The sequence below is a fragment of the Oncorhynchus gorbuscha genome, unplaced genomic scaffold (assembly GCF_021184085.1).
Source record: "Oncorhynchus gorbuscha isolate QuinsamMale2020 ecotype Even-year unplaced genomic scaffold, OgorEven_v1.0 Un_scaffold_6114, whole genome shotgun sequence".
Classification (NCBI taxonomy): Eukaryota; Metazoa; Chordata; class Actinopteri; order Salmoniformes; family Salmonidae; genus Oncorhynchus; species Oncorhynchus gorbuscha.
Window position 1 is genome coordinate 1 of NW_025749784.1, and position 22,177 is coordinate 22,177.

Consider the following 22,177-nt stretch of genomic DNA (forward strand, 5'->3'; position numbering starts at 1 on the left):
ATACTGCTATTCAAGTTATCGTTACTCAGTGTGTATAGAGCAAAGTTAACGTTCCTCATTGTGTATAGAGCCAAGTTATCGTTCCTCAGTGTGTATAGAGCCAAGTTATCGTTCCTCATTGTGTATAGAGCCAAGTTATCGTTAGTCAGTGTGTATAGAGCCAAGTTATCGTTAGTCAGTGTGTATAGAGCCAAGTTATCGTTAGTCAGTGTGTATAGAGCCAAGTTATCGTTCCTCAGTGTGTATAGAGCCAAGTTATCGTTACTCGGTGTGTATAGAGCAAAGTTATCGTTACTCAGTGTGTATAGAGCCAAGTTATCGTTACTCAGTGTGTATAGAGCCAAGTTATCGTTACTCGGTGTAAATAGAGCTAAGTTATCATTACTCGGTGTAAATAGAGCCAAGTTATCATTACTCGGTGTAAATAGAGCCAAGTTATCGTTCCTCATTGTGTATAGAGCCAAGTTATCGTTCCTCATTGTGTATAGAGCCAAGTTATCGTTCCTCATTGTGTATAGAGCCAAGTTATCGTTACTCGGTGTGTATAGAGCAAAGTTATCGTTACTCAGTGTGTATAGAGCCAAGTTATCGTTACTCAGTGTGTATAGAGCCAAGTTATCGTTCCTCAGTGTGTATAGAGCCAAGTTATCGTTACTCGGTGTGTATAGAGCAAAGTTATCGTTACTCAGTGTGTATAGAGCCAAGTTATCGTTACTCAGTGTGTATAGAGCCAAGTTATCGTTACTCGGTGTAAATAGAGCTAAGTTATCATTACTCGGTGTAAATAGAGCCAAGTTATCATTACTCGGTGTAAATAGAGCCAAGTTATCGTTCCTCATTGTGTATAGAGCCAAGTTATCGTTCCTCATTGTGTATAGAGCCAAGTTATCGTTCCTCATTGTGTATAGAGCCAAGTTATCGTTCCTCATTGTGTATAGAGCCAAGTTATCGTTCCTCATTGTGTATAGAGCCAAGTTATCGTTCCTCAGTGTGTATAGAGCCAAGTTATCGTTCCTCATTGTGTATAGAGCCAAGTTATCGTTCCTCAGTGTGTATAGAGCCAAGTTATCGTTCCTCATTGTGTATAGAGCCAAGTTATCGTTCCTCATTGTGTATAGAGCCAAGTTATCGTTCCTCAGTGTGTATAGAGCCAAGTTATCGTTCCTCAGTGTGTATAGAGCCAAGTTATCGTTCCTCAGTGTGTATAGAGCCAAGTTATCGTTCCTCAGTGTGTATAGAGCCATCGTTCCTCATTGTTATCGTTCCTCAGTGTGTATAGAGCCAAGTTATCGTTCCTCATTGTGTATAGAGCCAAGTTATCGTTCCTCAGTGTGTATAGAGCCAAGTTATCGTTCCTCATTGTGTATAGAGCCAAGTTATCGTTCCTCATTGTGTATAGAGCCAAGTTATCGTTCCTCATTGTGTATAGAGCCAAGTTATCGTTCCTCAGTGTGTATAGAGCCAAGTTATCGTTCCTCAGTGTGTATAGAGCCAAGTTATCCTCAGTGTGTATAGAGCCTGTTAAGTTATCGTTCCTCAGTGTGTATAGAGCCAAGTTATCGTTCCTCAGTGTGTATAGAGCCAAGTTATCGTTCCTCAGTGTGTATAGAGCCAAGTTATCGTTCCTCAGTGTGTATAGAGCCAAGTTATCGTTCCTCAGTGTGTATAGAGCCAAGTTATCGTTCCTCAGTGTGTATAGAGCCAAGTTATCGTTCCTCAGTGTGTATAGAGCCAAGTTATCGTTACTCATCGTTACTCGTTGTGTATAGGATTACTGCAACTCGCTGTTGGCTGGGCTCCCTGCCTGTGCCATTAAACCCCTTCAACTCATCCAGAACGCCGCAGCCCGTCTGTTGTTCAACCTTCCCAAGTTCTCTCACGTCACCCCGCTCCTCCGTTCTCTCCACTGGCTTCCAGTTGAAGCTCGCATCCGCTACAAGACCATGGTGCTTGCCTACGGAGCTGTGAGGGGAACGGCACCTCAGTACCTCCAGGCTCTGATCAGGCCCTACACCCAAACAAGGGCACTGCGTTCATCCACCTCTGGCCTGCTCGCCTCCCTACCACTGAGGAAGTACAGTTCCCGCTCAGCCCAGTCAAAACTGTTCGCTGCTCTGGCCCCCCAATGGTGGAACAAACTCCCTCACGACGCCAGGACAGCGGAGTCAATCACCACCTTCCGTAGACACCTGAAACCCCACCTCTTTAAGGAATACCTAGGATAGGATAAGTAATCCTTCTCACCCCCCTTTAAGATTTAGATGCACTATTGTAAAGTGACTGTTCCACTGGATGTCATAAGGTGAATGCACCAATTTGTAAGTCGCTCTGGATAAGAGCGTCTGCTAAATGACTTAAATGTAAATGTAAATGTATAGAGCCAAGTTATCGTTACTCAGTGTGTATAGAGCCAAGTTATCGTTCCTCAGTGTGTATAGAGCCAAGTTATCGTTCCTCAGTGTGTATAGAGCCAAGTTATCGTTCCTCAGTGTGTATAGAGCCAAGTTATCGTTACTCAGTGTGTATAGAGCCAAGTTATCATTACTCATTGTGTATAGAGCCAAGTTATCGTTCCTCAGTGTGTATAGAGCCAAGTTATCGTTCCTCAGTGTGTATAGAGCCAAGTTATCGTTCCTCAGTGTGTATAGAGCCAAGTTATCGTTACTCAGTGTGTATAGAGCCAAGTTATCATTACTCATTGTGTATAGAGCCAAGTTATCGTTCCTCAGTGTGTATAGAGCCAAGTTATCATTACTCATTGTGTATAGAGCCAAGTTATCGTTCCTCAGTGTGTATAGAGCCAAGTTATCGTTCCTCAGTGTGTATAGAGCCAAGTTATCATTACTCATTGTGTATAGAGCCAAGTTATCGTTCCTCAGTGTGTATAGATCCAAGTTATCATTACTCGGTGTAAATCGTTACTCATGGTGTTTATATTATTAGTGATAGTATTCTTCTAGTATTTCTCTGTGCATTGTTCGGATGGGCCTGTAAACATTTCACTGTTAGTCTACACCTGTTGTTTAAGAAGCATGTGACAAATAACATTAGATTAGATCTAAAATGGCACCCTATTCCCTCTATAGTCCACTACTTTAGACCAGAGCCTCATGGCACCCTATTCCCTCTATAGTCCACTACTTTAGACCAGAGCCTCATGGCACCCTATTCCCTCTATAGTCCACTACTTTAGACCAGAGCCTCATGGCACCCTATTCCCTCTATAGTCCACTACTTTAGACCAACGGCGAACCGTTGGGATGTGTATCTCAGTGTTATAGACGAGAGAGAGAAGAGCTAACGGACTGAAGGGGAGCAGGTACAGCGAACCGTTGGGATGTTTATCTCAGTGTTACAGATGATGAGAGAAGAGCTAACGGACTGAAGAAGGGGAGCAGGTACAGCGAACCGTTGGGATGTTTATCTCAGTGTTACAGATGACGAGAGAAGAGCTAACGGACTGAAGGGGAGCAGGTACAGCAAAACGTTGGGATGTTTATCTCAGTGTTACAGATGACGAGAGAAGAGCTAACGGACTGAAGGGGAGCAGGTACAGCGAACCGTTGGGATGTTTATCTCAGTGTTACAGATGACGAGAGAAGAGCTAACGGACTGAAGGGGAGCAGGTACAGCGAAACGTTGGGATGTTTATCTCAGTGTTACAGATGATGAGAGAAGAGCTAACGGACTGAAGAAGAGGACCAGGTACAGCAAAACTTTGGGATGTTTATCTCAGTGTTACAGATGACGAGAGAAGAGCTAACGGACTGAAGAAGTGAAACCTTCTCTGGGCTGAAATGAGCAGCATGTGTTCTCAGGATGCAGAACCAGGTTACGCTGACAACGCTCAGACCCACCCACCCAACACACACCCACCCAACACACAGAGACACGCCAGGTCATGAGAATCCAGCCACCTCTCAGGAAGTCATGTGCCCAATCATCTAATGAAACATTATCCTTCCTCAGCATATTTTATGCGCCAATGATTGTATGTATGTATGTATTTATGTATGGTGTATCACTGGCAAACTGATTTCACAGACACGTGGGGCCCTCTACTGTCCTTATTGACAAGGTGCAACCAGCAATCCTATTGGCTGACGAGGTGCAACCAGCAATCCTATTGGCTGACGAGGTGCAACCAGCAATCCTATTGGCTGTCGAGGTGCAACCAGCAATCCTATTGGCTGTCGAGATTGCAACCAGCAATCCTATTGGCTGTCGAGATGCAACCAGCAATCCTATTGGCTGTCGAGATTGCAACCAGCAATCCTATTGGCTGTCGAGGTGCAACCAGCAATCCTATTGGCTGTCGAGGTGCAACCAGCAATCCTATTGGCTGTCGAGGTGCAACCAGCAATCCTATTGGCTGTCGAGGTACAACCAACAATCCTATTGGCCGTCAGCTGAAGGCAAATGCATTTCGACAGCTCGAGTCTGAAGAAAACGAATAATACACAACGCGGTTGATTAAATTAAAACATTTTTAATCAGTAAAAATCTGTTCAATATTTGACATGTAAAACAGCTGCATCTTCTCGTTTCCTGAATTAACATAGAAAGACATTTTTAGCGATTCTTGTAAAAATAGATTAATTTAACAAAAAGAACCAGAAACAAAATGCACCTTCTCTGTGGAGAATCACCTGGTGCTCCTTGGAAAAATACAAACACACAACCAAAACCCAGGCTTCAGAAGACAGCTTCTCACTACTAAACTCACCTAGGGTATATGTCCCAAATGGAAACCCTATTAGCTAGACTAGCACTGCATCTAGAATAGGGTGCCATTTTGAGGCGTATTTCTAGTGTTCATCGGCCCTTTGGGCTTATTCCATTTCTTGTCGTTCCTCTGTGACGAGGCTGGTCGCTCCTCTCTGACCTCATGGGTAGAACCTTCTCCCGGACCACTAGCCCTTATGGACTCTAGAGTTGGCATTATGACTGGACATTCTAGAGTGTTACACGCATTCTAAAGTCCGAAGCTTAGAGACGTCATCAACAACACTCTGTGTTCTCCGTAGTATCGTCTCCTTTCTTTCCCGTCTCTCTCTGGTCCCAGAGGACATCCTACAGTACCTGGTTATAAAGCTGCTGTGTCTATGTCGTGTTCCCTCCTTCCACTAGGAGAGCATTATGAAGCTGTGATTCCTCTGGTCTCCCACCTCCTCTACTCCCACCATCTGTCAGGGCCCACGTAGTACCTCCTCTTTCTTCTAGGGGGTAGGGGTCAAGAGGCTGTGATTCATCAGCTGTTTCCGTTCTACCAGCATTACTTGGCATGACAAACTCCTCCACCTCCTCCATGTCTCCTCCTCCTCCCCTGTCTCCTCCTCTTCGTTCTCCTCCTCCCCTCTCTCTGTCTCCCTGGCTCTCAGAGCTCCCAGTAAAACCCTCAGCAGGGTATTCTCCTCCCCTGTCAAGAGGCCATATAACTCCTCTCCTCCCCTGTCGTCTCCTCCTCCCCTGTCGTCTCCTCCTCCTCCCCTGTCTCCTCCTCCTCCCCTGTCTCCTCCTCCTCCCCTGTCTCCTCCTCTTCATTCTCCTCCTCCCCTCTCTCTGTCTCCCTGGCTCTCAGAGCTCCCGGTAAAACCCTCAGCAGGGTATTCTCCTCTCCTGTCAAGAGGCCATATAACTCCTCTCCTCCCCTGTCGTCTCCTCCTCCTCCCCTGTCTCCTCCTCCTCCTCCCCTGTCTCCTCCTCCTCCTCCTCCCCTCTCTCTGTCTCCCTGGCTCTCAGAGCTCCCAGTAAAACCCTCAGCAGTGTATTCTCAGTGAGAAGGTTCTCTGATGCGTCTGCTAGTTCCTGTAGTCTCCTGACCGCCTCCCTAACTGACGACTCTTCTCCTTGTGCTGCTCCACTAGGCTCAGCCTCTCGCGCTGCAGCTCGCCATTCTGGGACTGCAGCAGTGCATTGTGGGTCTCCAGGGCCACGGCGTGGAAGGATAACCGCCGGTTGTCTCGCCACAGCTGGGCCAGTTGATTGGAGAGGCGCTGGCGTGCACGATGTAATGTCTGGACTTCTCCTTGTAGAGCGCGGAACTCCGCCTTGAGGAGAACGTGAGGGTGAGGGTCGGATCCGTCTGCTTTCATTGGCTGGTGGGCGGAGTCGGAGTGCTTCAGGATGAAGCGTAATAGGGTGGGGAGAGTGATGGGCGTGTCCTCCGGGAACTTGACGGACAGGTGTTTCCTAAGAGACAAAGAGAGTCAGGAAGTAACATTAGATTAGTTAGTCTAACTAAATGAGGCATGAGAGGCTGTGGGAAATCTTTCATATTAGTGAATCATAGACAACAGGTCTTGTTTAGTACACAGAGAAGTGTCTATTCAACAACAGGTCTTGTTTAGTACACAGAGAACAGTCTATTCAACAACAGGTCTTGTTTAGTACACAGAGAACAGTCTATTCAACAACAGGTCTTGTTTAGTACACAGAGAACAGTCTATTCAACAACAGGTCTTGTTTAGTACACAGAGAACAGTCTATTCAACAACAGGTCTTGTTTAGTACACAGAGAACAGTCTATTCAACAACAGGTCTTGTTTAGTACACAGAGAACAGTCTATTCAACAACAGGTTTTGTTTAGTACACAGAGAACAGTCTATTCAACAACAGGTCTTGTTCAGTACACAGAGAACAGTCTATTCAACAACAGGTCTTGTTTAGTACACAGAGAACAGTCTATTCAACAACAGGTCTTGTTTAGTACACAGAGAACAGTCTATTCAACAACAGGTCTTGTTTAGTACACAGAGAACAGTCTATTCAACAACAGGTCTTGTTCAGTACACAGAGAACAGTCTATTCAACAACAGGTCTTGTTTAGTACACAGAGAACAGTCTATTCAACAACAGGTCTTGTTTAGTACACAGAGAACAGTCTATTCAACAACAGGTCTTGTTTAGTACACAGTGAACAGTCTATTCAACAACAGGTCTTGTTTAGTACACAGAGAACAGTCTATTCAACAACAGGTCTTGTTTAGTACACAGAGAACAGTCTATTCAACAACAGGTCTTGTTTAGTACACAGAGAACAGTCTATTCAACAACAGGTCTTGTTTAGTACACAGAGAACTGTCTATTCAACAACAGGTCTTGTTTAGTACACAGAGAACAGTCTATTCAACAACAGGTCTTGTTTAGTACACAGAGAACAGTCTATTCAACAACAGGTCTTGTTTAGTACACAGAGAACAGTCTATTCAACAACAGTCTAAGCAGGTCATGTACATACAGGTGTGTGTTCTGTCTTACCTGTGTCTGAGGAAGAGGAGGACAGGTATGTCTTCTGTCTTACCTGTGTCTGAGGAAGAGGACAGGTGTGTGTTCTGTCTTACCTGTGTCTGAGGAAGAGGACAGGTGTGTGTTCTGTCTTACCTGTGTCTGAGGAAGAGGACAGGTGTGTGTTCTGTCTTACCTGTGTCTGAGGAAGAGGACAGGTATGTGTTCTGTCTTACCTGTGTCTGAGGAAGAGGAGGACAGGTGTGTGTTCTGTCTTACCTGTGTCTGAGGAAGAGGAGGACAGGTGTGTGTTCTGTCTTACCTGTGTCTGAGGAAGAGGAGGACAGGTGTGTGTTCTGTCTTACCTGTGTCTGAGGAAGAGGAGGACAGGTGTGTGTTCTGTCTTACCTGTGTCTGAGGAAGAGGAGGACAGGTGTGTGTTCTGTCTTACCTGTGTCTGAGGAAGAGGACAGGTGTGTGTTCTGTCTTACCTGTGTCTGAGGAAGAGGAGGACAGGTGTGTGTTCTGTCTTACCTGTGTCTGAGGAAGAGGAGGACAGGTGTGTGTTCTGTCTTACCTGTGTCTGGGGAAGAGGAGGACAGGTGTGTGTTCTGTCTTACCTGTGTCTGAGGAAGAGGAGGACAGGTGTGTGTTCTGTCTTACCTGTGTCTGGGAAGAGGAGGACAGGTGTGTGTTCTGTCTTACCTGTGTCTGAGGAAGAGGAGGACAGGTGTGTGTTCTGTCTTACCTGTGTCTGAGGAAGAGGAGGACAGGTGTGTGTTCTGTCTTACCTGTGTCTGAGGAAGAGGAGGACAGGTGTGTGTTCTGTCTTACCTGTGTCTGAGGAAGAGGAGGACAGGTGTGTGTTCTGTCTTACCTGTGTCTGAGGAAGAGGAGGACAGGTGTGTGTTCTGTCTTACCTGTGTCTGAGGAAGAGGAGGACAGGTGTGTGTTCTGTCTTACCTGTGTCTGAGGAAGAGGAGGACAGGTGTGTGTTCTGTCTTACCTGTGTCTGAGGAAGAGGAGGACAGGTGTGTGTTCTGTCTTACCTGTGTCTGAGGAAGAGGAGGACAGGTGTGTGTTCTGTCTTACCTGTGTCTGGGGAAGAGGAGGACAGGTGTGTGTTCTGTCTTACCTGTGTCTGAGGAAGAGGAGGACAGGTGTGTGTTCTGAGGAAGAGGAGGACAGGTGTGTGTTCTGTCTTACCTGTGTCTGAGGAAGAGGAGGACAGGTGTGTGTTCTGTCTTACCTGTGTCTGAGGAAGAGGAGGACAGGTGTGTGTTCTGTCTTACCTGTGTCTGGGGAAGAGGAGGACAGGTGTGTGTTCTGTCTTACCTGTGTCTGAGGAAGAGGAGGACAGGTGTGTGTTCTGTCTTACCTGTGTCTGAGGAAGAGGAGGACAGGTGTGTGTTCTGTCTTACCTGTGTCTGAGGAAGAGGAGGACAGGTGTGTGTTCTGTCTTACCTGTGTCTGAGGAAGAGGAGGAGGTGTGTGTTCTGTCTTACCTGTGTGTGTGTTCTGTCTTACCTGTGTCTGAGGAAGAGGAGGACAGGTGTGTGTTCTGTCTTACCTGTGTCTGGGGAAGAGGAGGACAGGTGTGTGTTCTGTCTTACCTGTGTCTGAGGAAGAGGAGGACAGGTGTGTGTTCTGTCTTACCTGTGTCTGAGGAAGAGGAGGACAGGTGTGTGTTCTGTCTTACCTGTGTCTGAGGAAGAGGAGGACAGGTGTGTGTTCTGTCTTACCTGTGTCTGGGGAAGAGGAGGACAGGTGTGTGTTCTGTCTTACCTGTGTCTGAGGAAGAGGAGGACAGGTGTGTGTTCTGTCTTACCTGTGTCTGGGGAAGAGGAGGACAGGTGTGTGTTCTGTCTTACCTGTGTCTGAGGAAGAGGAGGACAGGTGTGTGTTCTGTCTTACCTGTGTCTGGGGAAGAGGAGGACAGGTGTGTGTTCTGTCTTACCTGTGTCTGGGGAAGAGGAGGACAGGTGTGTGTTCTGTCTTACCTGTGTCTGGGGAAGAGGAGGACAGGTGTGTGTTCTGTCTTACCTGTGTCTGGGGAAGAGGAGGACAGAGGGAAGTGATCCACCATGAACTCCCACGGCAGGTCGTTACGCGCCACGTTCACCCTACACACAGAGACAGTATGACGTCACATCCTGTTACTACAGGAAGTTTAACTGGAAACAGTTGAATATCAATGGAATGTAAAAAAGATAAATAAAATTCAACCCAATTCAGCACGACGTCACAAAATAGAAACAACCCCCCAGCCAGCCAGCCGGTCAACCAGTCAGACAGCCAGTCAGACTGCCAGTCAGACAGCCAGTCAGACAGCCAGTCAGACAGCCAGCCAGTCAACCAGCCAACCAGCCAGACAGCCAGTCAGTCAGTCAACCAGCCAGCCAACCAGCCAGTCAGACAGCCAGTCAACCAGCCAACCAGTCAGCCAGTCAACCAGCCAGTCAGCCAACCAGCCAGCCAGCCAGTCAGCCAGTCAGACAGCCAGTCAGCCAGTCAGCCAGTCAGCCAGACAGCCAGTCAGACAGCCAGTCAGACAGCCAGTCAGACAGCCAGTCAGACAGCCAACCAGCCAGCCAGTCAGACAGCCAACCAGCCAGTCAGACAGCCAGTCAGACAGCCAGTCAGTCAGACAGCCAGTCAGACAGCCAGACAGCCAACCAGCCAGCCAGTCAGACAGCCAACCAGCCAGTCAGACAGCCAGTCAACCAGCCAGTCAGCCAGTCAGACAGCCAGTCAACCAGCCAGTCAGACAGCCAGTCAACCAGCCAGTCAGCCAACCAGCCAGCCAACCAGCCAGTCAGACAGCCAGCCAGTCAGCCAACCAGCCAGTCAGCTAACCAGCCAACCAGCGAGCCAGTCAGTCAACCAGTCAGCCAGCGAGCCAGTCAGCCAGCCAGTCAGCCAACCAGCCAGTCAGCCAACCAGCCAGCGAGCCAGTCAGTCAGTCAGCCAACCAGCCAGCCAACCAGCCAGTCAGTCAGCCAACCAGTCAGTCAGCCAGTCAGTCAGCCAGCCACCCAAGCTGCCAGCCAGTCAGCCCTACCTGGCGATGGTGACGGTGCTGTTTCCACGGAACATTCTAGCCAGCTGGATGATGACGTGGTTTAGAACAGAGCAGTAGCCACACCACTGACTGTAGTAGAACAGCACCACATCCTGGAGAACACAACACATTTTATATCCATAACCCCTGACTGTAGTAGAACAGCACCATAACCCCTGACTGTAGTAGAACAGCACCATAACCCCTGACTGTAGTAGAACAGCACCATAACCCCTGACTGTAGTAGAACAGCACCATAACCCCTGACTGTAGTAGAACAGCACCACAACCCCTGACTGTAGTAGAACAGCACCATAACCCCTGACTGTAGTAGAACAGCACCATAACCCCTGACTGTAGTAGAACAGCACCATAACCCCTGACTGTAGTAGAACAGCACCATAACCCCTGACTGTAGTAGAACAGCACCATAACCCCTGACTGTAGTAGAACAGCACCATAACCCCTGACTGTAGTAGAACAGCACCATAACCCCTGACTGTAGTAGAACAGCACCATAACCCCTGACTGTAGTAGAACAGCACCATAACCCCTGACTGTAGTAGAACAGCACCATAACCCCTGTCCATCCTAGAAACCAGAAACCAGTCTGAACTGAACTACAGCGTGTCTTTAAAGGTCTGTCAAATCAAACCACACAGTTATTATGATGTTAATGTCCCTCCCTGCTCCTCCTCTCTCTCTCCCTCCCTGCTCCTCCTCTCTCCCTCCCTGCTCCTCCCTCGCCCTCTCTGCTCCTCCTCTCTCCCTCCCTGCTCCTCCTCTCTCCTGCTCCTCCTCTATCCCTCTGCTCCTCCCTCTCCTGCTCCTCCTCTATCCCTCCCTGCTCCTCCCTCCCCCTCTCTGCTCCTCCCTCTCCTGCTCCTCCTCTATCCCTCTGCTCCTCCCGCTCCTGCTCCTCCTCTCTGCTCCTCCCTCTCCTGCTCCTCCTCTCTTCTCCTCCTCTCTCTGCTCCTCCCTCTCCTGCTCCTCCCTCTCCTGCTCCTCCTCTCTCTGCTCCTCCTCTCTCTGCTCCTCCTCTCTCTGCTCCTCCTCTCTCTGCTCCTCCTCTCTCTGCTCCTCCTCTCTCCTGCTCCTCCTCTCTCCTGCTCCTCCTCTCTCCCTCTCTGCTCCTCCCTCTCCTGCTCCTCCTCTCTCTGCTCCTCCTCTCTCCTTCTCTGCTCCTCCCTCTCCCCCTCTCTGCTCCTCCCTCCCTGCTCCTCCACTTTCTACTCCCTCTCCCTGGCAGCCTCCTCTCTCTCTCCTCCCTCCCTCCCTCCCTGCTTCTCCCTCTCCCCTCCTCATTTTCCTCTCTCCTTTCTACTCCCTCTCCCTGGCTGCCTCCTCGCTCTCCTCCCTCCCTCCCTGCTTCTCCCTCTCCCCTCCTCATTTTCCTCTCTCCTTTCTACTCCATCTCCCTGGATGCCTCCTCTCTCTCACCCACCCTCCCTGCTTCTCCCTCTCCCCTCCTCATTTTCCTCTCTCCTTTCTACTCCATCTCCCTGGATGCCTCCTCTCTCTCACCCACCCTGTGAGGATCCATGACAGTAGTAAGGAAAGAGGTGGTGGTCAGCTCTGAGATGAGGGGTCTCTTCTGGGGCCTCTCCTCCTCTCTCCTCCCCACCAGGCGTCTCTGCAGTGGGCTGTGGGAGGTGCTAAAGTTCCTGATGAACAACTCTGGAGGGACAAGACGACACACATGGGGTATAAAGCTGTCTATTTTCCCTAGACCTGGCCTGGGTTCAAATACTATTAGACATCTTTCAAATACTTTGCTTTAGCCTGCCTGGAGTGCCAGATGGGTGGGGTTTGCAGTTTCAGGACGTTTCTATTGGTCCATTAAGCCAGGCAAGCTCAATCAAGCACAGCTGCAGAATTTTTAATGATTTCAAATGGTATTTAAACCCTGGTCTGTTTCCAAGTAGACAGAGACTCTAACAGTAGCTAGTTGACCCAGTAGCTCCCCAGAGACTCTGTAACAGCAGCTAGTTGACCCAGTAACTCCCCAGAGACTCTGTAACAGCAGCTAGTTGACCCAGTAACTCCCCAGAGACTCTGTAACAGCAGCTAGTTGACCCAGTAACTCCCCAGAGACTCTGTAACAGCAGCTAGTTGACCCAGTAACTCCCCAGAAACTCTGTAACAGTAGCTAGTTGACCCAGTAGCTCCCCAGAGACTCTGTAACAGTAGCTAGTTGACCCAGTAACTCCCCAGAGACTCTGTAACAGCAGCTAGTTGACCCAGTAGCTCCCCAGAGACTCTGTAACAGTAGCTAGTTGACCCAGTAACTCCCCAGAGACTCTGTAACAGCAGCTAGTTGACCCAGTAGCTCCCCAGAGACTCTGTAACAGTAGCTAGTTGACCCAGTAGCTCCCCAGAGACTCTGTAACAGTAGCTAGTTGACCCAGTAACTCCCCAGAGACTCTGTAACAGCAGCTAGTTGACCCAGTAGCTCCCCAGAGACTCTGTAACAGTAGCTAGTTGACCCAGTAGCTCCCCAGAGACTCTGTAACAGCAGCTAGTTGACCCAGTAGCTCCCCAGTCTTACCCAGAGAGTCTGTAACAGCAGCTAGTTGACCCAGTAGCTCCCCAGTCTTACCCAGAGAGTCTGTAACAGTAGCTAGTTGACCCAGTAACTCCCCAGAGACTCTGTAACAGCAGCTAGTTGACCCAGTAACTCCCCAGTCTTACCCAGAGACTCTGTAACAGTAGCGGTTCCTCTGTGGTCCAGAACGTAGTGCACCTCATCCTTCAGGTTCACGATGGTCGCAAACGACTGTGCGCCATCACCGGTCCCGTTGCCTAGCAACCTTCCTAACTCCCCCAGGCCACCGCCACCCATCTCATCGTTGCCTAGCGCCCCGAGACGCACCGCCAGCGGCCAGTGGAGGGCGGAGTCCAGGATGTAGAACCTGAGCGTCTTATTTGTCCGACACCTCAACCCTTTAATCCCGCCTGCTTCCTGGTCCTGGGAGGACGGGGAGGAGTCCTGGGAGGAGTCCTGGGAGGAGGATGGTGAGGGAGGGGGTGTCCCTAACCCCTCGTTGTCTAGCCCTAGCCCCTGCTGTGGGAGCAGGGAAACCCCTAGCTGTCCCAGAGTTCTACAACAGGCACTATAGCGACCTGACGACGGGCTGTAGCTACTCAGGATGTTACTACAGGCAACCGTCGTCACCGTCGCAGCAACAGGTAGGCAGCATCGTCTGAGGTAGGACTGGAGCACGGCAGCGCCACCTGATGTCTGGGGGGGAAGGTGCACAGGGGAGAGCGACCCGGATTGGACTGGTTGAGACAAAGCTCACACACCCTGGAGGTGGAGCCTGTGAGGGGGTGTGGCCTGGGCAGAACCACTGAGAGGCAGCAGAGAGGGGGGGACAGGGGCTGGGAGGGTCCACTGTAGTAGTAGTGGTCAGAGGGGTGGTGGTGGTGGTGAGGGAGTCGCTACAGGAATGGTAGCGAACCGCGACGTCTGCAATCTAGAAGGGGGTCGAAGAGTTCAATTAATGTGGATTTAGACATTCTCATCTTCAGAGATCTGAAGCCGTCTGACTACATTCATCTAGATGGAACAATTCACAACGATGTTCTCGAGCCATGTTTTATTCTTCATCACATCAAAATATTAAACGTTGTAGTAAAATGTTTTTATTTATTTTATTGTAGTTGCGCAGTAGTGGTTGTTGTAAGGGTCGTCGTTGTTGTCGTGGTGACTCACCTGCGTCAGCAGCGGGTCGGGGCCGTGCCCCAGGGGATTGTGGGGCAGGAAGAGCAGGAGGGCAGGGCCTTTGGTCAGTTCCTGCTCCAGAAGGCGGGACTTAGCACCAGTCGGCGCCAGCCATTGGAGGACGGTCTCGCGGTGCTCAAAGACCCAGGAACAGATGCCTTCAGAGGTGAAGTTACGCTCCCAACTAGGGAAAATCTGAAGGGGGAGACGGGGGAGAGAGGGGAGACGGGGAGAGAGGGAGGAGGCGGGAGAGAGATGGGTCAGGTTAGGATCATCAACGTGGCAGGATAGGATAATTAGGTTAAGAAAAGGGTTAGCTAAAATTGTCCCCTGATCTACAACCAGGTCTGCCCTAAAAAAAAAAAAAAAAAAAAAACAGTCTTGGTTTCCACTAATGCGACTCTGGGCCCTGACAAGTCTGTTTGTCACGTGCTGATGACATCACCAATGAGCAGTGAGGAGTTGAAGTGTCGGTAGACAAGGGGTGGGCGTGTGTCGACTGACCAATGAGGAGTTGGAAGTGTCGGTAGACAAGGGGTGGGCGTGTGTCGATTGACAAATGAGGAGTTGGAAGTGTCGGTAGACAAGGGGGTGGGCGTGTGTCGACTGACCAATGAGGAGTTGGAAGTGTCGGTAGACAAGGGGGTGGGCGTGTGTCGACTGACCAATGAGGAGTTGGAAGTGTCGGTAGACAAGGGGGTGGGCGTGTGTCGACTGACCAATGAGGAGTTGAAGTGTCGGTAGACAAGGGGGGTGGGCGTGTGTCGACTGACCAATGAGGAGTTGAAGGGGGGTGGGCGTGTGTCGACTGACCAATGAGGAGTTGAAGGGGGGTGGGCGTGTGTCGACTGACCAATGAGGAGTTGAAGTGTCGGTGCAGGTAGACGGTCTGGTCATCTCTGACTGAGATGGACTCTGCCACCTGTCTACTGGTCACCACCCCGAAACGCACCGCACCACGGAAGTCTGAGGCAGGGAAGAGCAACACTTTCATTCATCTTTTACTTCTCATTTCTATAGTCACAGAACTAGAATGAGTAGAACAGGCCTTGCTATGAATTGGGCAGAGCTTCCAAGTCTGGTCTATTCATTCTATTTCAATGGCTATGACATTCTACTCCGGTGGCAAAAACCCCAGCAGGTAGCGGTTATCAAAGACACTGGATTAGAGGACATACATTTATCCATCAACAACATGGATGTTAATGTTTATCTTACCTCTCTTCAGGGCTTTAGGAAGTTAGCATGTAGCGGTTAGCTTACCTCTCTTCAGGGCTTTAGGGAGTTAGCATGTAGCGGTTAGCTTACCTCTCTTCAGGGCTTTAGGGAGTTAGCAAGTAGCGGTTAGCTTACCTCTCTTCTCCCATCAACAACATGGATGTTAATGTTTAGCTTACCTCTCTTCAGGGCTTTAGGGAGTTAGCATGTAGCGGTTAGCTTACCTCTCTTCGGGGCTTTAGGGAGTTAGCATGTAGCGGTTAGCTTACCTCTCTTCGGGGCTTTAGGGAGTTAGCAAGTAGCGGTTAGCTTACCCCTCTTCGTGGCTTTAGGGAGTTAGCCAGTTAGCATGTAGCATTTATCTTACCTCTCTTCAGGGATTTAGGAAGTTAGCATGTAGTAGTTAGCTTACCTCTCTTCATGGCTTTAGGGAGTTAGCATGTAGCGGTTAGCTTACCTCTCTTCGTGGCTTTAGGGAGTTAGCCAGTTAGCATGTAGCATTTATCTTACCTCTCTTCAGGGATTTAGGAAGTTAGCATGTAGTAGTTAGCTTACCTCTCTTCATGGCTTTAGGGAGTTAGCCAGTTAGCATGTAGCGGTTAGCTTACCTCTCTTCAAGGCCTGCAGAGCTGAGGAGAGGTATGTGATGTAGCCGGGAGGCTGAGGAGAAGAGTTGAACTGGAAATAACCAACTACCCCCGGCTGGGAGGCAGAAGAGGAAAACAGACAACAGAAATTAAACACGTGACTTGGGTTGCAAAAATCTGGTAACTTGCTCAAAATTCAAAGGTTTTCCAGAAACCCTGGTTAGAGGATTCTGGTTTTCCTGTTTATTCCCTCCTGATTCTGTGAATCCTCCAAACAGGATTTCTGTTCAACCTGGGCATTATGGGAAAGGTATTGTGACATCACAGGTCATAGAAGCAGTAGAAGCAGTCAGCCATGTCAGAAAGACTCACGTTTAATCTAGGTCTTATCTACAGGCTAAACCCTGCTAGCAAAACAAACCAGGCTCTCTGTTGTGACAGACAGAGGCACCACAGAAAGGATTAAACAAGAAACTGGCTAAACAGCTCCTCCACAACATAACACCCTCCACCTGACCCACAGGTACACCACACCTAGTGGACCACTCCCAAATGGCACCCGGTTCCCTATATATATATAGGTGTCCTGCTGTTTAACCATAGCCCTGTAGGGCACGATAAAGGGAACAGGGTTCCATTTGAGATAGTGTCACTCATTGTGACATCATTACATAGAACTCTTGTCTTTCAACAGAAAAATAACACCCAAAGCATATCACTCATTTCCTCTCATCTGTCTTCATTCTTATCCCCTTATTCCCTTCAGCCCCCCCCATTCTTATCCCCTTATTCCCGTATCCCCCCCCGCATACCTCATGATAAGACAGGAAGTCTTGTAGTATGGCTCGTGATGGTAGGTAGGTCAGGGGGGTGATGACTCTCAGGATGAACCTCTCTACATAGGAAGCCAGGAACGGACCCTTGTACTCTATAGGGCCAAACCTCCAGAACCAGACAGGGGGGGATACAACATGTCAGAGTAGGAGGACCCATTTAGAACCAGACAGGGGGGGGATACAACATGTCAGAGTAGGAGGACCCATTTAGAACCAGACAGGGGGATACAACATGTAAGAGTAGGAGAACCCATTTAGAACCAGACAGGGGGGGATACAACATGTAAGAGTATGAGGACCCATTTAGAACCAGACAGGGGGGGTACAACATGTCAGAGTAGGAGGACCCATTTAGAACCAGACAGGGGGATACAACATGTCAGAGTAGGAGGACCCATTTAGAACCAGACAGGGGGGGGGGATACAACATGTCAGAGTAGGAGGACCCATTTAGAACCAGACAGGGGGGGGGGGGTACAACATGTCAGAGTAGGAGGACCCATTTAGAACCAGACAGGGGGGATACAACATGTCAGAGTAGGAGGACCCATTTAGAACCAGACAGGGGGGGATACAACATGTCAGAGTAGGAGGACCCATTTAGAACCAGACAGGGGGGATACAACATGTCAGAGTAGGAGGACCCATTTAGAACCAGACAGGGGGGTGGGGGGATACAACATGTCTGAGTAGGAGGACCCATTTAGAACCAGACAGGGGGGGATACAACATGTCAGAGTAGGAGGACCCATTTAGAACCAGACAGGGGGGGGGGATACAACATGTCTGAGTAGGAGGACCCATTTAGAACCAGACAGGGGGGATACAACATGTCAGAGTAGGAGGACCCATTTAGAACCAGACAGGGGGGGGGGGATACAACATGTCAGAGTAGGAGGACCCATTTAGAACCAGACAGGGGGTACAACATGTCAGAGTAGAAGGACCCATTTAGAACCAGACAGGGGGGGGGGTACAACATGTAAGAGTAGGAGGACCCATTTAGAACCAGACAGGGGGGGAAACAACATGTCAGAGTAGGAGGACCCATTTAGAACCAGAAAGGGGGGGGATACAACATGTCAGAGTAGGAGGACCCATTTAGAACCAAACAGGGGGAGACAGACTAGATTCTCTCTCTCAATATAAAATTAATAGACTAGATTCTCCCTCTAGATATAAAATGAATAGACTAGATTCTCCCTCTAGAACAGGTAGATGACAGGGTATAGATATAGAGCAACTAGACTATATCTAATTTAACTTCACTAGAACAGGCAGATGACAGACTAGTTGCTCTATATCTATACCCTGTCATATACCTGTTCTAGTGCAGTTAAATGAGATAGATATAAAACAACTAGACTATAAAACAACTAGACTATACCATATCTCATTTAACTGCACTAGAACAGGTAGATGACAGGGTATAGATATAGAGCAACTAGACTATATCTCACTTAACTCTGCTAGAACAGGTTGGATGACAGGATATAGAGCAACTAGACTACCTCCTTTTCCTCTTGTAGAACAGGTGGATGACAGGGTATAGATATAGAGCAACTAGACTATATCTCCTTTACCTCTTGTAGAACAGGTGGATGACAGGATATTGGTAGAAGCTCTTCTGTTTCCTGCATTTCCCCTGGCTCCACCAACAGTTCACTGCCACAAACTGCACCTGTACAAACAGACAGCAGAGGCAGGTTAAGACCACAGCACACCACCTGTACAGACCAGGAGTCCCATTTAGAAACAGAATAAGACCACAGCACACCACCTGTACAGACCAGGAGTCCCATTTAGAAACAGAGACAGGTTAAGACCACAGCACACCACCTGTACAGACCAGGAATCCCATTTAGAAACAGAGACAGGATAAGACCACAGCACACCACCTGTACAGACCAGGAGTCCCATTTAGAAACAGAGACAGAATAAGACCACAGCACACCACCTGTACAGACCAGGAGTCCCATTTAGAAACAGAGACAGGATACGACCACAGCACACCACCTGTACAGACCAGAAGTCCCATTTAGAAACAGAGACAGAATAAGACCACAGCACACCACCTGTACAGACCAGAAGTCCCATTTAGAAACAGCTTCACAATTGTATACAGTAACTAGGAGGTGTATTGAGTTGTACTGTCTACAGTAGAAACAGACTGGCACCCAGACTATATAGCACCATACTGTAGCTGTGCAATAGACCAGGGGTGTATTCATTAGTCAAAAACCGTTGCATAAACATTTGGTCTGTTGCAAAACATTTTGGAACAGAAACCTCTTCCTCCAAATGGAAAACATTTTGCAACAGAATCCTCTTCCTCCAAATGGAAAACATTTTGGAACAGAAACCTCTTCCTCCAAATGGAAAACATTTTGGAACAGAATCCTCTTCCTCCAAATGGAAAACATTTTGCAACAGAAACCTCTTCCTCCAAATGGAAAACATTTTGGAACAGAAACCTCTTCCTCCAAATGGAAAACATTTTGGAACAGAAACCTCTTCCTCCAAATGGAAAACATTTTGGAACAGAAACCTCTTCCTCCAAATGGAAAACATTTTGGAACAGAAACCTCTTCCTCCAAATGGAAAACATTTTGGAACAGAAACCTCTTCCTCCAAATGGAAAACATTTTGGAACAGAAACCTCTTCCTCCAAATGGAAAACATTTTGGAACAGAAACCTCTTCCTCCAAATGGAAAACATTTTGGAACAGAAACCTCTTCCTCCAAATGGAAAACAAGTTTCTATACAACAAATTCAAGTAGGTCCCACCCTGTTTGCTTCCTGAGCAATAAACGGTTTCCATTGCAAAAAGTTTTGCAAACGTCTGTGACTAATGAATACAACCCTGTTCTGAAATATACTGTTCTGAACCAACCCTCAGCACGATAAGCCAGTCCACAATGTGCAGTTCCCTGCCTGTCTGGCCAGCCTCCGGGCGACCTCTTGGCGAGTGGCGATGGAGTGTGAGCGTGTGTGTGTATGTGTTTTCCTGCATGTGTGTGCGTACATTCCTGTGTGTGTGTGTGTGTGTGTGTGTGTGTGTGTGTGTGTGTGTGTGTGCTCATTCGTGCGTGTGTGCGTACATTCCTGTGTGCGTGTGTGCGTGTATGTGTATGTGTGTATGTGTATGTGTATGTGTATGTGTATGTGTATGTGTGTGCGTGTGCGTGTGCGTGTGCGTGTGCGTGTGTGTGTGTGTGTGTGTGTGTGTGTACCTGTTTGACCAGCCTCCGGGCGACCTCCTGGACCTCGTGGCGAGCGGCGATGGAGTGAGCACACCAGGGAGCGTAGAAGAAGATGACGGACACCTCTGCCGCGCCCCTCAGCCTCTCCACCTGCTCCAACTGACCCAGGTACAGGTCCACTACAGGGGCCTCGGCAGAGAAGAACCTCACCGGGGGACGCGCCGACGCAACCACATTCTTAGCCCGGCTAGGAGGGAGAAGAGGGCCGGAAGGGGGTGGGTGTGAGAGAGAGATAAAGAGGAGGGATGGAAGGGGTGTCAGAGAGAGATAAAGAGGAGGGATGGAAGGGGGTGTGTGAGAGAGAGAGAGATAAAGAGGAGGGATGGAAGGGGTGTCAGAGAGAGAGAGATAAAGAGGAGGGATGGAAGGGGGTGTCAGAGAGAGAGAGATAAAGAGGAGGGATGGAAGGGGGTGTCAGAGAGAGAGAGATAAAGAGGAGGGATGGAAGGGGGTGTCAGAGAGAGAGATAAAGAGGAGGGATGGAAGGGGGTGTCAGAGAGAGAGAGATAAAGAGGAGGGATGGAAGGGGGTGTCAGAGAGAGAGAGATAAAGAGGAGGGATGGAAGGGGGTGTCAGAGAGAGAGAGATAAAGAGGAGGGATGGAAGGGGGTGGGTGTGAGAGAGAAGTTGTGTGTAACAACATACGTTGAGTCTTATCTAGGCCTTCCTCATTCTAACATGTCAGGTGTTCTCAACTAGCCTACCTGGTTAAATAAAGGTGTTCTCAACTAGCCTACCTGGTTAAATAAAGGTGTTCTCAACTAGCCTACCTGGTTAAATAAAGGTGTTCTCAACTAGCCTACCTGGTTAAATAAAGGTGTTCTCAACTAGCCTACCTGGTTAAATAAAGGTGTTCTCAACTAGCCTACCTGGTTAAATAAAGGTGTTCTCAACTAGCCTACCTGGTTAAATAAAGGTGTTCTCAACTAGCCTACCTGGTTAAATAAAGGTGTTCTCAACTAGCCTACCTGGTTAAATAAGGGTGTTCTCAACTAGCCTACCTGGTTAAATAAAGGTGTTCTCAACTAGCCTACCTGGTTAAATAAAGGTGTTCTCAACTAGCCTACCTGGTTAAATAAAGGTGTTCTCAACTAGCCTACCTGGTTAAATAAAGGTGTTCTCAACTAGCCTCCCTGGTTAAATAAAGGTGTTCTCAACTAGCCTACCTGGTTAAATAAAGGTGTTCTCAACTAGCCTCCCTGGTTAAATAAAGGTGTTCTCAACTAAGCTCCCTGGTTAAATAAAGGTGAAATAAATAAAAAATATATAAAAAATCTACTCAGGAATGCTGTTCGACCCCAGCGCAGCTGTAATCAACAGTGTCTCGGATCTGATGGCTAAACCATAACTATCAGCTATTGGAACATAGCCCACTGTTAAAGTTACAACTTCAGCCTAAGACAGATAGCTAGATCAGGGGGTTTTACCTCTCCTCTGGGACCCCCAGTTGGCTAGACAGATAGCTAGATCAGGGGTTTTACCTCGGGGACCCCCAGTTGTTTTTGATCTATTCCAGAGTAAGCACACCTGATTCAACGAATCATCAAGCCGTTGTGAATTAGGTGAGCTTGTTCAGGGACACAACAAAACTGTGAAATGCCTGGTGGTTTGTCACTAAAAACCACAGATATCTCCCGGCAGTTTATCAGCCATCCGAACGATGTTTACCTACCTGCAGGTAAATGTAACGGCCAGTAGTAGCAGGACGCTCAGCAGTATCGCCCCGCAGACAAGCACTGGTCTCCGGGCCATCAGACTAGAAACCTGCCTAAGAGACTGCCGCAGCCACCGAAGCATTACAGGGAACTACCCGGCTATCCCTCCCATCGGATCTACACGCCCTGGCGGTACAAGGCCATTCAGCTAGCGGGCGGGGAGGTTATAGGTTCCGCGAGGCGCGGTAGGGTTACTGTAGGTTCCGTAGGTTGCACATTTATAGTGTTTTAGGCAGAGTTTAGTTCAAACACGAACAAGCCAACCTTCCTTCCCCACGTAGACTTAGTTACTTCCGCAATGACGCTGCTCCACGTCAAGGGAGCGTCGGGAAGTGAATCGGTCAAATCGGAAAAGTAGAATCGTTTGAATTTATTGTAGAAGTAGTTCAATATTCAATCAGAATACAAGTGTCTTAAACTATGAATTTACTCCATTGCTTATAGTTCTAAATGGATACGTATTGCATCGTAAAAAGTAAGGTGATTGTTTTTGTAAGGTTTCGTGTTATGAATGATTTCGTAATTGTCAGATTGTCTCTCAAAC

The 22,177-nt window shown here is 48.5% G+C and overlaps 1 pseudogene across 1 annotated transcript; it reads right to left on the minus strand.

Annotated features, from left to right (window-relative positions):
• Positions 1–4,473: 4,473 nt before the first annotated feature.
• LOC124029324 lies at positions 4,474–21,955 on the minus strand (annotated as a pseudogene). The gene is made up of 12 exons (XR_006837761.1): positions 21,591–21,955; positions 19,889–20,105; positions 18,238–18,335; positions 16,631–16,760; positions 15,840–15,933; positions 14,867–14,979; positions 14,005–14,208; positions 12,981–13,765; positions 11,818–11,966; positions 10,290–10,402; positions 9,229–9,351; positions 4,474–6,192 (listed from the first exon to the last, which is right to left on the minus strand). The product of XR_006837761.1 is annotated as a thioredoxin domain-containing protein 11-like (transcript).
• Positions 21,956–22,177: the final 222 nt, after the last annotated feature.